Source organism: Manis pentadactyla, chromosome 7 (assembly GCF_030020395.1).
Source record: "Manis pentadactyla isolate mManPen7 chromosome 7, mManPen7.hap1, whole genome shotgun sequence".
Taxonomy (NCBI): Eukaryota; Metazoa; Chordata; class Mammalia; order Pholidota; family Manidae; genus Manis; species Manis pentadactyla.
In genome coordinates, this window is record NC_080025.1 from 124,496,818 (window position 1) to 124,512,866 (window position 16,049).

Consider the following 16,049-nt stretch of genomic DNA (forward strand, 5'->3'; position numbering starts at 1 on the left):
TGTTCAGATAGAGCTGAGGATACTTTTCACAGTGGGTGGCACTATGTCTCAGCCCCCTTGCTTGGTGTGGAGGGAGGGGGCTGTTCTAGGGTACTCTCAATTTCTAAACTGGCTCTGTTTTTGGGAGGGGCCAGGAGCTATGCTCAGGCTTGGCTATGAATTAATCCTCCTCCCTGAGCATAACCCAGGAATGCTCTACCCCTAGTACTGCCTTTGCTCGGGTGCACTCAGCTCTGCTCACATGCCTCTCAGCTGCAGCACCACTGGGACACACAGCTTCCAGGAGTTGTCACCAGCCCTTAAGGTCAGATAAGGCAGGAAGACACTTGCTATAGCAGATGGGGCTGTGATTCAGCTCCTTGCCTGGGCATGAGTAAACCAGGCTCTAGGGCAGCAAAACTCCTTGTGTGGATCCAATCAGGCAGATCTGTACCCCGTCATGTTCTCTGGTCAGGGTGTGCCCCCAACTTGGCTCTGCAGATGAGCAAAGTCACTCACTGGTTAAGATACCATATGAGCAGTGTAGGTATGACCTCGATCTACCAAGATCCATGTGCTGATTGTTGCAAGACCCCTCTGCCTTCCCTATCACAGACTTGTGGCTGAGCCTTGCAGATTCTCCTGCAATCCTCCTGCAATGGCCTGAGATCAGAATAGGGCTTCCACTATTCTGGGAGGTGCTGGTTGTCCCCCTAGGTTCTCTTTTCCCACTGGAGGAATCAGTGGCTCAGGGGAGATCTCTCTCTGGCTCTGTGATGGCCTGGAGGAGGGACAATGCAGTCAACATGTAGCTGCTTCTCTTACCCTCTGATGCGGTCTGACTTGGTCTCTGTGGTAGAGGGGAGATGCTTCAGCCTCACCCAAAGTTGTAGGATTCTTCAGTGGTGTCTTCTTCTTGAACAGATGTTCTACTTGTAAGGGGAAGTGAAGTCAGGAATGACCTATGTCATCCTCTTGGTGATATCACTCCCTTTTAAAAATATAAATGTTTTTGAACTTTATGTGCTGATAAATTCTCACATATTGTGGGACAGTTTTCACAGCCAAATAAAATATGTCAGACAAAAATGTCAAGACTATGTGTTACATTATGATCCATTTTTAGTTTTTCTTAAAAAATGTGACATTGACAGCTTCCCAGAACAGGTGTCCTGTCGGTATACATCTTCCCCATCACCAGTATACCTCTTCTGTTTACATGGCATTTCCTCATTAGAGAAAATATTTGTACTGTGTAAAAGCAAGGAAGCTATTATGTATAAATTTTCAAGATAAATATTTACCATGTACTTCATATACATACATATTCAGTTATTTATCCAAATCCATTCTGTGAATTTAAAATGTTGGAAAAAGTAAATATAAAGTTTATTTTAAAATTTCTGTAAGCTTCGACTGAAGATTTTCACAGGTAGGAATTTATGCATTCATTTATTACATATTTACTCTCCACCAGGTATTCTAGTACATGTAGGTGTATATAGCAAAGGAGAAAAACTAATTCCCTGTTCTCAAGATTTCTTGATCCTGCACCTCATATAGTGCGGTAAAGCATGAGTCTTGGTTTTTGTCTGTAAATAACAGTACACCCTATTCAAGGGAAATGAGCTTGCTCACACAACGGGAAATTCAGAGGTAGTGTCAGTGTCCCATGAAACATACTGTGGCTCTAGCTCAAGTTCGCTCTTGGCTGTGTCCTCCTCCAAGTGTGGCTATAGCAATTCTGGGCCTCATATAATGATAGAAAAGTCCAAAGAAAGAGAGAAAGAAAAAAATGGTCTCTGGAACTCTCTCAGAAAATTGCTGCTTACATCTCAGTGTGCCCAAATGGTTCTACTTGTTGGCCAATTACTAGAAAAGTGGGCAGGATTCCTTTTAAACCAATTGTATGTACTGCAGGTGATGAATATCATCATCTTTTACTGAAACCGAAAAGTCTCATAGGAGAGGAATGGATTCCTAAATGTAATTATTCTTTTAGGAAGGCAGATGGGAGAATGGATGTTGGGTGGGCAAAAAACAATGTCCAGTATAAGAAATGATCATGACACCAGGATTTGTAATATGGAAAAACTGCAAACTTACATGCTCATCGGGGGAGGTTTTTAAAAGAATATTATATCCATATAGATGAACTATCTGTACTAATAGGAAGATGACTACTAGATGCTGAATAAAAAGCAACATGTTTATGTTTTTATGAAAATAAATATGTATGTGTCTAGACATATATCAGTACATGTGTATGATATCTACTACACACAGAAACAGAGAGATATTGTTATTTAGGGAAAGAATAAGGATTATTTTTTAAATATTAGTAATATATCATAGAGTGAAAAGTCTAGGTAATTTATATGTCAATAGGTAATTGAGCTTAATTGTGTACACTTAATATTGAAAAAGCAAAGTGTCACAATAATTTAATAATTATAAAAGCTGTTAATTTTTATAAAAATGACTAAGAACTAAAATAGTTAAATAGAAAAATAGATTTACTCCTAAAATGAACATTACAAAAGCACCTTTACTAGATAACTAAAGAACACTATATCCCTTTCAAGTCAATAAATCGAGTAATTTATTTAAATAATGATATAATGCTGAAAAATAGGTATTAAACATATCAATTTTGTAATGTTACATGATATAAATATGTTATTAAAAATAATAAATCTTATAACTGTACTTAATATATATAGTTGTTTAATTCAACATAAGATATATTTACATGGGAGAAAATCTCCAAAATCATGCATATCAACATCATAAAAAAATCACAATAACAATAATAATGTGAAGACTTGAAGAAAGCAAGTATTAGAAAAAAATGAAATTGTTCCCATAACTATTAAAATCTTTCAATTCCACTAACATCTAGTAAAACTGAGCTTCTATTTAGTTTTGTAAATGTAAGATGTAAGAACTACAGGATCACTCTGGCATAGAATAGTGCTGAGAATTTATTGTTCCAGCATTATAATTTCAAATGTGGAATGTGTATAAGTAAAAACATTAGTAATAAAGTTAAAATAAATATTTTAAGTAAAACATCAGATTTATCCTTTATTATAGAAGTTCACAATACAGTGATGATACTTGGCTTTGACCTTGGTTTGGTCAAATATTTATGCTCATATTTGACTGTATCACCTGGGACCAAATGGTACTTGGAGGGACCTCTAGTATTTGTATGTGTCTGTGTGTGTATGCATATATATATGTATATATATATATACACATATTTTTATGTATTTACATATATGTATATATCTTTACATATGACATGTGAGTACATAACTTTTGTGTGTATATGTTACATATATATCTAGAGAGAGAGAGAAAGAAAAAATTCTGAAAAGCTTTATGAACTTTTAATGGTAAATATGTCTTCAGGGTGTCTTCAGTGGAACTTTTATATCCAGCACATATATTTCTATATTGAATGTTTATGTCTAACATTTATACATCTCTAATGAGGACAATTTGACAAAGGAAGGCACAGTAGACTTTAGTTTTACAAGGTAAAGGCTAAGTTCTTCTTAAGAGATCTTATTAGAGTATGTTCACACTGGAGCAATCATCCATTTAAGTCTGAGAGTAAGGTTAAATCCCATTAGGGCAATTATTCAGTTAATTACTCTGGTGTGAGTATAGCCTTAGTTTAAGAAATGTAGAACATGAGCCTGTATCTAAAGGGGAAGGAGGTCAGGGCCATATCCCCAGTAAACCAGTTTAGAAGATTTACGTGAGCTGTTCCATAAGCCAAGAAAGAATTACTTTTTGAAAAATTAGCATTTAAAAGGAGGGCACACTTAATTAGTACTGGGCACAAACCCCAGACACAGATTTATCACCAGAGAGAAATGTCAGAAGTGGAGTATTTTTACAGTAGAATGGCCATTGGAGCATTTCTGCCTCCTTATCAAGCTAAGCACAAACTAATTTGTTAAATCATTCATTCACTTTCTGTTTTATTTATTCATGATGTAAATATTTACTGGTGTTCCATAGTGCAGATAAAAGATTTATCTGCAGGTGTAAGGTGCTGGTCAGGCATGAGGAGAGAGTCAAAGAAGCCTAAGAGACAGAGTGGGTATTTCTCGCAGCCACGTGAACTGTGAGGACCCAAAATGCTGTACGCATCATCCTGGATTCACAACCAATCTTGAGTAACGACTCACAATCACTTCCTTTATTCCAAGGACCTTCTTTTTACTGTGCTTACTGAGTTTTTGTTTACTGTGTAGTTACTCAGTGGCACCTTTGTGATGCCTATCTGTGGTCCTTTATGCGGCAAAACCAAGCCACTACTCAGTCAGTCATGATGCAAAACTCCAGACATTTGTTCCCATATACCACAAGTAGGGTTATACAGCTAAAGTCCAGGAATATTTGCTTTGCCTCTGTAGTGATTTTAAGTCTCAAAACAAGCCAGACTTTGGTCAGAGGGGAAGAGGAGGGGGGAAGAAAACAAAAACAAAAACAAAAACAAAAACAAGCCAGACTAACTAGAGTTTCATCCTTTTTTCTCCTTCCTTCTCCCCACCCCCACCTGGTTAGTCTGGAATTGAATTGGCAAGAATAAGAAAGTACGGCCTTTTTTTTTTCTTTTTGTCTTACAGTTTCTGCATGGAAAAGTTCATGGAATGAAACGGATTTGTTTCCCAAAAGGGGAAAATCTGATTTTTTTGTTTTCTAGCAGTTGGGAAACTGCTCAAGGGTGCATCTTACATTTAAAAAGAGATTCTGGGTTTATTCAGCTTTTTGAGATACAGAACAGGAGAAGAAACATGCTGTCTTTTAAGAAAACTACAGGCAGTTTTTAGCCACTATAATCATTGCCTTAGAGATTGAAATAAAGTTTATTTCCAAATTATATAATTTATCATGTTTTTCATTAGCATTAACTACAAAGTTGAGTTTCATTGTATCTAGCTAAAAATACTACTGCACTGATGTTTATTATATTACTTATAAAGTTACTGAAAACACTGTAAGTTATTCCTTCTCTGAGAAAAGGAAATAATTAACAAATTGCTAGGCTCTGTATTGATCTGCTTAGCTTCATGCCTCTTAATCCTGTGGAGTTTGAACTGCTCCCAGAATTTTGGTCCTTCCCCAACCCCTAGAAGCAATCCTGTTCCTAGACAGGAAGAAGAATAAGACTCTTTCATCAGTAATCCATGAGATTAGAATCAAATCAGAATTGCTTCTCCTAGTCTGAAGTTTTAACTTCTTCCTAGTCAAATATTTCCCTTTCATTGACCTGTGTCAAAGAGAGTTATTTAACCTCATTTTCAATAATATTTTTGTTTTCCTTATCTCCTTTTGAGTAGAGTGGAACATCATATATGTGATTAATTCATATAATTTTGATTATGTAATTTTAAAAAGTAGCTGGATATGTACTTTATATTTTGCATATTTATTTTTCATGTATATACTGCCCATAATATATATGCTATACACTATTTTACATATTGTGTATTTATAGATAAAGGTTAATATACAGGGCCATATAAACCAGGTCATGTTTTCACTATACTTTATGGACCACATATATATCAATGTTGAATTTTTTAAATTGAATTGAAGTCAATTATTAAATTTTGCCTTGTGTGCTGAATTTAGAACTTCTAACATATACCTTCTGCATCTTTCATATTAATTTTTTGTTATCGTGGTAATAAATTACCATAAACTTTAATGGCTTAAAATAACATAAATTTTCTATCTTAACAAATCTGTAGGTCAGAAGTATAACAAGGGTCTCACTAGGCTAAAATAAAAAGTACTGGGAGGGCTGTGTTCCTAGCAGCATGCTCTGTAGAGGATCTAATACCTTGTCTTTTCCAGCTTTGAGAGGTCACTGACATTGTTCAGCTCACAGCCTTTCCTTATCTTCAAAACCAGTGATGACAAGTGGAGTCTTTCTCGTATTGCATCACTCTGACCTTCTCTTCTACACCCCTCTTCTACTCTGAAGGATCGCTGTATTTACACTGCGCTTACCCATATAATCAATGATCACCTCCCGATGTCAAGGTTCATACCTTTAATCATATCTGCAAAGTCCCTTTTGCTGTCTAAGATAACATATTTACAGGTTCTGGGAATTAGGACATGGGTCTCTTCAGAATCCATTATTCTGCCTACCATACCTCCATTTTATGTTTCTAGCAATATAACTGCTGTGGAAATTGCCTCTCCCAAGAGCTAATAGGGTTCATTGCCCCTCAGCTGAAGACACATTCTAACAGTTAACGTTCTCCTCTGTTTAACTTTTCTACCATCCTGAACCACTTCCCAAGGTCTTCCATACTAAAATATATTTCTATTGCCCTTGTAAGTTTTAGCCCAGATATTCCTTTCTCTTTAAGGTCTTCCATAATCCCTGCAGGCAAACTGAGTTATTCTTTCCATTCTCCTCCATATTCTAGAACATAAGACCTTGATCATAAGTTTAAGTACTAAATTGGTAAATATTATTGTTTCTCTTTACCTACAGGTGTGTTCTCTGAGAACAAGCACTTTATCTCTTTTGTGTTAGCTCTCTTATGTCTAACACAAAGCTTGACATAAAGATGCTTAATAAATATTTTTAATGATTGTATGAACAAGTAGATGGTCTCTTCTGCATCTACTGAAATCCCAATTTAGTTAGGATTCATCACATTATTGTTCAGAGTTGGCACAGTTTATCAAATCCTCTTTGCTCTAAGCATGTACTCCATTCATACCCTACCCCCATCCAGTCATGCTTTCCTACATAATTCAGGAAAATGAGGAGTCCACAAGCATGCTAGGTAGATTAAACTTCTACCATTTAAATGCTTTTTGCAGTTCTTCCTAGTTGTTTCCTTACAGGTTTCCCCCCTAGTTCTCAATCACGTTGTCTTTCCTGTCTATCTGACTGTGTAGGTTGCCCCTCACCAGGGTCTGATTATCGGGAGATGGTCAAATCTGTAATACAAAATCTATAATAGAAAAATGGCATTGAGAATTACCTACCTATGAATGGAACCGGAGTTCTTTACCTTATTCATGGGAGTGCTTCTTTGGCGAGGAATTGTCTATATTCAAAGAATGGAATACCAGTGGGAGCTCGTCTTGCCCTCTCAAAACAGTTTTCAACCCTTTAGTTCACAATAATTTTTCTCTCTTTATTTCAATTTGCTAAGAATTGGGAATTATCTTCTGTTATGTTATATAGTGTTGACAACACATAGAAATAATCGCAAGAAAAATCTAGTGAAATTGATCACAACGATAAAATCCTCCCTTTCTTATCACATTTTCCACTCCACTGCATTACTTATTTCCTTCTCCTTCGGCATGGCTATCTTATTTCACAGTACTGCTAACACATAATGTACTTACCTGTTTTGTAATCTTTAAAAGGTGAGTGTGCTGGGATCAGGGAGGTGCAGAAACAGCTTTAGATCCCCCAGGACCTGTTATTTATAAACCTGATATCCACACTGAATTTCTTCATTCATGTTTCCATGTTATGACCTCTCCTGATTGGGCTTTCATCATGCTTCCTTCTCAGTTTTACAAGTTTAATCCAGAACATCAAAAAAAAAAGTCCAGACAAGGCTCAGAATGACATTTAAGAAGTATATGGTTCGTGGGCTCTCATGTCAATGGTCTCATGGTAGAGCTGCCATAGAGCTGCCATATTTCAGTCAACCTGGTATCTACCTAGATTGTAGGTAGTTATACTAGACTAATAATCTTCAATTCCATTAAAAGTGATAGCATTTTTCTCTTCACATTATCCCCAAAGTTCAAGAATGTTGTATTTAAACTTACCTGCACATGGGCATATTTTAAAATATAAAATATCAAACTAAGGAAATCAGAAAAAAAGCAGAAAAAAATGTATTCATATAGCATGAAAATAAGAACTGTGATCCACAAAATTATGGAAGTTTATTTATTGACTTGAAGTATCACCCTACAAAGTAAAATCTGAAGTCAGAGCTACAGGGAGATAAACAAGTATAAAGCTGGATGATGGTATGAACAAGTAGATGGCCTCTTCTGCATCTTAATAATGTAATTGACTTAGATAGAAAAACACTGAATTATTAAGAGAAATGGCAGTCAGAACTAATTTACAAGATTGAGGGTCCCTCCATTTGAACATGAAATTATTTCTGTAACGTTCACAGAATGTTTGGACAGAGAAATAATCTGTTGTGGAATGAGATAGAGATGATGATGAGGCTGGTAATGAGTGATGTAGAGAAATATTTTTCCTATTTAAAGATGGTGCTGCAGATGGTATTATTGACTTCTGAATATAATTAGGATGGTCAAAAATAAGCATTGGTGACCTAAAGTTCTTTACATGCTGAGTACAAATCTGTCTTTCTTGGTCTGTTCATAAAGACCTTGCTATTGGTAGCTTTCTCTATCGGACTCAGAAGCTGCATGATGCCTCTCCAAAGCAGGTGCCTCATGTATGGATTGTGCATTTTAGAGTCACCCACTTATAGCTGTTCCTGAATTATTGCCTTAAGGATATTCAAGGATATTCTTCTAACTGTATGAAATAATTTTTCAGGATAACTAAAATTTCAAAAGACAGAAATATAGCCTCATATATTTTTTTTGGGGTAACACCCTAGTTAACTGTATCTCTTTCAATCACTCAAAAACAAATGTCTTAGGAAATAATATAGTAAACTGTCTTGGAAAATCACATTTAAAGACTTCAGAAAAAAATTCAGGATTCACTTTAAAAGATGTGCATCTTTTTATTTTGTCCTCTTAGGATAATAGAAAGCAGTGGAAATTTAAGATCAAATGATCTGTGAAATGTTGGGCATTAGAGCAGGTGCAAAGAAACAATTGTGCTCTTCCCCAGTGTCCCAAAGCAGGTAACATTTATAATTAAGGATGTGAAAATTAGATCATGCTTAACAGTATAATAACATACAGATATCACTATATTTAATTGGAAATTACAGGACAGAATCAAGAAAGGAAATTGTCCTGCTCATTTGAGTAAAGGGAAACACCTCAGGTCCTAGTCTAGGAAAGAGGCAGAGATTAAAGAGCCAAGAAAGATGGTCATTTGGATAAAGAGTAGTTTCTAAATATTAATTGTTTAACCAAATTCCTTACTAACTTCCAAGAAATACTCTAACCATAAAAAAATTATAGTTTCAAATTATAGAAACTAGTCTTGATTAAGGAAATAAAGGATATATATTTTAGTATAGATTTATTCTCATTGTAAGAGATCTGCAGGCAACAAAAGATTTAAATTTTATCATTGTTTCCCAAATTATTATCAAGCATTGCCTAGGTCCCTTTGTTTTACCAATTCACCTTTAACTTATATTTCTAATCATACTTTATTACTAAATAAATCTACTTCTCACAGACTCTTAAACTTTTCTTCCCCATGTGAAATTTTAGAGAAAGCTTTCCCCACTTTCATTGTATTCTGTTTTAATAAAATCATTAGAAATAATATTGAGCTTTATGTATCTCTGTAATCCTCATCACTTCCTTCACTTCCACTCAGTGAACCCCTCCTGAGCCCCAGCCGGACCCTAGGTGTGCTGCAGAGCACAAGAAGTAAAATCACGAGCAGAGTCCTTCAAGTCGAGCAACTTCAAATATGTAATAGGATTATTGGTTCCTGTCAGTGGAAGGTTTAGTTACTGGAAATGCATTTGTTTAAAAAAAAATGAATGAATAAATATCTGGTAAAGTGTTACACTGTGAAAGTGAGCACAGAAAACATCAACCCACGTGACTGCATGCATTAAAGAAGTTTAGCCATAATGACGGAAATTTTACCAGATTTTGAGTACTTGAATTATATTATCTTTATTATTTATTATAACAATATTATGAGTTCAGCACTGTTATCCTCCCTCTCATATAAGATGGTAACAACTGAGGCTCTCAGAGCCCGGGCAGTGTGTTCAGGGTTGAACTGCTCGGGAGCAGTAGTGCTGTCGTAGGAACAGGCCATGCTCTTTCCCCCAGGGAGCACTGGCCAGTTTGCTTTGAAACCATCAATGAACCTGACAGTTTCATTGCATAAATGCCTTAATTGTCCTTTTATAGTGCATTTCCTCACCTTTACCTAATCTCTACACAGTGTCCTTAAGGCAAACTAGACAGTGGTTAGGCTTACACTCTTAGAGCATTTCCTCCACAAGGAAATATTTCCAGTGAGGTTCAGAAGTGTGGGCTGTCAGCACAAACTAGGTCAGGAGTAAGGAAAATGGATATAATATGTACAAATTTATAACATTGGAAATGCCAAGATAAAATGAAGGTTGGTTCATTTAATGACTTCAATTCAAAATACTAATGAGTTTCTAACATCACCAAGGATCAAGAAATAGAGTGAGGAAGAAAAGGAAATGAAATGCAGTAATAGAATTTAGAACTTTTGCCTGCCTGGGACAGTTGTGGACACCTCTGTGATATTACCAACTAATGTGCTAGGATTCTATTTTGCAACACTATTTCAAATGAATTATTAGAATTCTATCCTGTAATGTAATTATTATTAAGAAATAGAAAGGATATATACATTATTCATACTACCTTGTCTGAAGATATTTTTAAGCTTCATGCTTTTATTGAATCTTAGTATACTTGTGGAGTTTTTAAGAGATAATCTGTTACAACCCCATTTTTAATATGGTAATTAATTATGTTATATAATTCTAATAATATATTTTACTAACCTACTTATCAAGTACTTAGTGAAAGCTACTAGGAAAAGAATTGGACACAATAATATAATCAATCTTGTAAAGAAGTTTATAGTCTAGTAGGTGAAATGGCATGGATATACTGAGAGAGAGAAAAAGCAGGATACCAGGACCTGAGACTGGGTAGAAGGCCTAAGTATTGTTAAAGAAGTGCTCCTGGCTGTTTCATGGAGTTTCAGCATATCCTTGAACAGTGTGTACTGTTCTAACATACAAAGATGAAGATCATGTAAGTCAATGAGAGTTCACAACACAAATGAAAGCATTAAGCATGTTCAGGGAAAACCAAGTAATGTGATTTTGGTATAGGATACATGATATACAGCCTTATAAGATGGGACAGTTTAACATCATATTTTTCAAGAACTTCAAATGAACATTTATTAAGAAACAGACAATTGCTGAAGATCTATAAAAAGGGATTGAGTATATAATCAGAATGGTAATTTGGGAAAGATTATTGTGGTCATTTCCTGAAAGTCTGACTAATGAATGGGATGGGCAGAAGACAAGGAACCGTTTCAGCAATAATCCAGGCATGCGGAAATGAGAGACCAGAGTGGTGACACTAGGGACGTAGTGTCACAAGTCAGGGACTAATGCAGAACCCAGAGGTAAATGTGGCATACATATTAAAAATTTATAAATAAAACAAGACTTGCAAATCGCTGGATTAGGAGTTAGTGCCAGGGGTGAAGGAGTAAGTAATTAATGAATCCTGTGAATTTTCAAGAGCAATAATAATAATAAAATTTAGAAGCCACAGGAGGAGTTACTTTGTAACTGAAATTTGAACATGGTATTCAGTAGTCAGTAGGCAATTTGAAATGTGTGACTTGAGCTTGGGAGGGTAATTGGGAATGAAAGTCCTAATTTGGGAATTTAAAGGGAGATGGTAACTAAGCCAATCTAATTAAAACAACAGCTGTAAAATATCCACAAAGCAATGGGAAGATTACCTCAGGGGAGGTAAGAAGCAGTAGCTTGGAAGGTAAGATGGAAAAAGAGAAATCAGGGAATTAAGGGAACCTAGCTGAACATTGTTTCATGTAAGAAGAGTGCACTTAAGGGTGACCCAATGAATAATATGAAATACTGTCTATAGATATGGGGACAGCGTGAGCACAGGGCGTCAGTGCAGCAACCTTAGTGTGTCCTGACTCCAGGGCTGCTTTACTCCCTCCATGTTGAGACTGTGCACTGTCTGCCCTTGTGGCCTCTCCCAACTCCAGCCTCCATTACCACATTCAAAAAGTTTAGAGACTAGGAGACCAGATTTTAAACCAGGCAAGAATACACAGGTATGTATATTTTTTTCACTTAATGGGCAAATATCATTTTACTCTAAATACAAAAAAAAAGAATTATTTCCTATTTCTTATCCAAGTAGCCTATGCAGGCTTTCTTACCCTAACACTGCTTTAATATTGTAAGATCAACACAGACTTGTCTACCAAATAATGGAATACACAATAAAGGGGCAGTCTGGTAACTGAAAGAGAGATTTTCAGGATAGGGAAAAAGAGGTATGGAGTTTTCAATAGGTGGTAAACTAAGGGATCTTGCTTTTTTGTTTATTTGTGTAAGAGGCAGTCTTACAAGATACTTAGCTAAACTCGGATTCACAGTGAGCAATAGTAGTAGACAATACAAAGCACCCTGGCATTTTTAAGCATTTAAGTAGCTCTTTTTTTCCCCGTAAGTCCCAGAATCAATTTCTATTGGTATGCAGTGCCAATTGAATCAAGGTGCATGTTGAGAAGATGTGTGTGAGAGAGAGACAAAGAGAGTGGGAGAGAGAGAGAAGGTATAAGAGCGAGACTGAGACCAAGAGGTCCAGAGAGAGAAAAGAATAAGAGAGTAGAAAAGAGAGAAGGCAGAGTAAGGCACTCTACTGTTATCTCAATATCGCTTATTTCAGAATGATAAAGCTCTGACAAGTAGAACTTTGATTTCTTAAAGTCTCCTCGGCTTTACAAATTTTCTGGGTATTTAATGCAAAAGAAAACTCACTTCTAACAAAGTCTAGCTGCCCCAGTACTCACAAAGTGGAGGCTATTTATGTTGCCATTTCCTTCCTTCAACACTTTCTGTAATAAAATAAGGCAAAGAGGGTGGCTGGCCCGATCCCCAGGGTGCCCTGCTGGGTGCTCCGTCCTGCCCACTCTCATTTCAGGCCTCTGGCTCTGAGCCACGGCTCTGCCTCCTTGCCTCTGTCCTGGCTTTTATCGAGCAGTGATCAGTGACCAAGTAGTAAGCTGCATTTCTTTTGGCTTATGAAAAGATCATTTATTCATTCATTTAATCACTACTTTTGTAAGTCACATAATTGGAAGAAGACAGACAAAAGTCTGAACAAGCTACTTAGGCTAGACCTCTGAATGTGATTATTTATGATTTCTTGATTATGGCTGTTCTTTTTCCATCTGTATCCCTTCTTTTCTATTGGCCTGGCACACAAAAGAAATCCAATTACATTTCAGATAATTGATACCTCTACTTATCTTGGCAAAAGAAGGAGGGCATATTATGTGTCTCATTACAATGTGGGAAAAGTGTAATATGACTGAGGATGTGGAAACCTTCTTAACTCAGCTTTCTGTAACTAGTCTGGTGATCTGAAAGCCTGTTATTAAGAGTATTCACTCTTTCGAAATACACACACACACACATTCATACTTTCAACAATCTTATATCCAATACTATATACCTGATCACCATATGTTAAAGCACATTGTTATTATTAGTTATCAGGATAATTCAGTTTTAATGGAAAACCAAAGACCTCAATGTGAGAGTAAACAAACTCATGGGACAGACCCTGGGGTCGTATGAGATATAAATCCTAGAATAAGGTATCTATACTCTGAAGAGAAAGATAGCTGTATTCCTTGCTACCTTTGTATGCATTTGCCTGACCTCATAATAGCACATCAGGGACTTGTACTTTAGTCAGTGTCAGATGTCTTCTGGCTAAATCCAAGTTGATATGCAGGAAGCATTGAAAGCATGTTTTGAGAAACACTGGTTTTTTTACATGGAGATTTTTTAAATTAAAAAGCTCCCTACAGTTCCTGGAAATTCTACAATTTCAGATCCTTTCCTTAGGATTAGAGCGCTCTATAAATATACAGCTAGAGGCATGGGTAAAATAATGGATTAGGGGGTAACAGACCATGGCTACAAATTTCATCTGCACTGGGGCAACTCACTGTATGCCTGTAGGCAAGTCACTTCTATCAATGCCAAGTATCTTCTGAACATGCTTTCAATATTTTGTTGATTTTCTATTTGATGATTCCCACTGCACCGAAGTAGAAGCTGAAATGTGCCTCTCCTGCACTGCTTAGATATGCAATATAGGTATGTGACTTAGATCCCTTCAAAGGATCACTCGCAAGAAAAGAACAGCAGTACGGTGGTGCTGAGCAGGTTCAGTATTGCAGGAGAGGGTGGTGGAAAAGCTCTCCGCAGCAGTGCCAGAAGCCCAGGGTTGCTACCTTGTTATGCCTGCAGTGGAGCCTGTGTGGCAGGCAGCGGAACACTGATCAGCACATGGCTGTGATTTGGCTGTTGTTTTTGACAGCTTAGCTTCCCAGCCAGATGTCCTGCTCCTTTGACAGCTTACATGAACTATCTGCTACCCTTTATCAAATTACTTTCGTTAAATTTGTTAGACTAGGCTCTAATGTTTATAAATAAGCACCCTAACTGAAATACATGTTAAGGAACTTGCAGTTTCTCATGCCTGTAAGGCTAGCATTAAAATCTCAAATGCCAATGAAAGACACATCTTCTAAGCAAAGCAAGCCTGGTGTGATCTATTAGTGAGTGACAGGGAACTCAGAGGGGACAGCGGAACCTAGCTCCAGCCATTGGGTCATACAGATACACTGGCCCAGGGACAGTGGGTCTCCTAATTTATGAAATAAACTGGAAGTCCCTTCTGTTACTGAAAATCTCACAACTTTATATTGACAATTAATAAAAATGTTTTAAAACATAGTGGGATCATCAAGACAAATGCTGGGCATAGAAGCCACAGGGCATAAATATGCAAAGAAGTAAAAAGCTAACCTTTTCAAACAATAAGGCTTCTCTCTCACTTACCAACTTTACATTTCCTTGTATGGCCCCGGAAGATCACTGGTTAGCCAGAGACGGGTAAGATTCCTCCAGGGAGGAACAACCTAAGACAGGCACAGTCGCAGGGGGGTCATCAGGTGAGAAATTGGGGATCAACAGAGGTGAGGCTTAGAACCTCACCCCCCCTGTTCTGAGAGAAATCTTCTGCATACGTGGATGTTTTATTGCCCTTGTCTAGCTTGGATTAACACATAGTCTACAGGCACACACCTGATCATCTACATTTGCTCTCTTACAACACTAAACTATGTTTTCTACCTTTATCTTGTATCTACCTACCACTTCAGCATTTTATTAAAAATAATAATAATAAAGAGAGAAATGTGGTATCCACATATAAATCAAGTATAAAAATCAAATGAATATTCATATTTGAACTGACTGTTTATAGTTCATAATGCATGAGCAAAACCGAAAGTTTCTGTGATGACTGCCCTTGTACTGTTCACTATGTAACTTATTCACTATGTAAGAATTTGTTCTACATGTAAGAACTTGTTTGTTATGCTTCAGAAGATTGGAGACTGACGAAAATTAGGCTTGGGGTGGATTAGTGATTGTGCATTGAGCATTGAGTCCCCTATACAGAATTTTATTGTTGTTAACAACCATTTGATTAATAAATATGAGAGATGCCCTAACACACACACAAAAAAAAGTACACACTTCCAATTGTAAAATAAATAAGTAACCGGGATGTAATGTATAGCACAAGGAATATAGTCAAAGTATTGTAACAACTTGGTATGGTGATAGCTGGTACCTAGAATTATCATGTATATAAATGATGAATCACTGTGTTGTACACCTGAAACTAATGTAATACTGTGTGTCAACTACCCTTCAATAAAAAATAATTATCTAAAAAAAAAAAAAAGAAAAAAAAAAAACAGTGGGATCAGAGAAAACATACCTATATTCTGGAGGAGGCCTGTGGGCTGCCGGTTTTATAAGCATAAAATGATTCCCCATGCTACTCCCTCTCTCTGAGATATTAAGCCGAAAAGGCTCCTTCTCTCAGTATTTCCATCACCCACCTCTTGGCAGCAGGCAGTGAGTTGGGAGGGAGATGTGACAGGAAGACTGAAGCATCAGACACAGGGTGGTATGGAGGGTGGGAGGAGGGTATGGGTCGGAGAAGCACTAAAG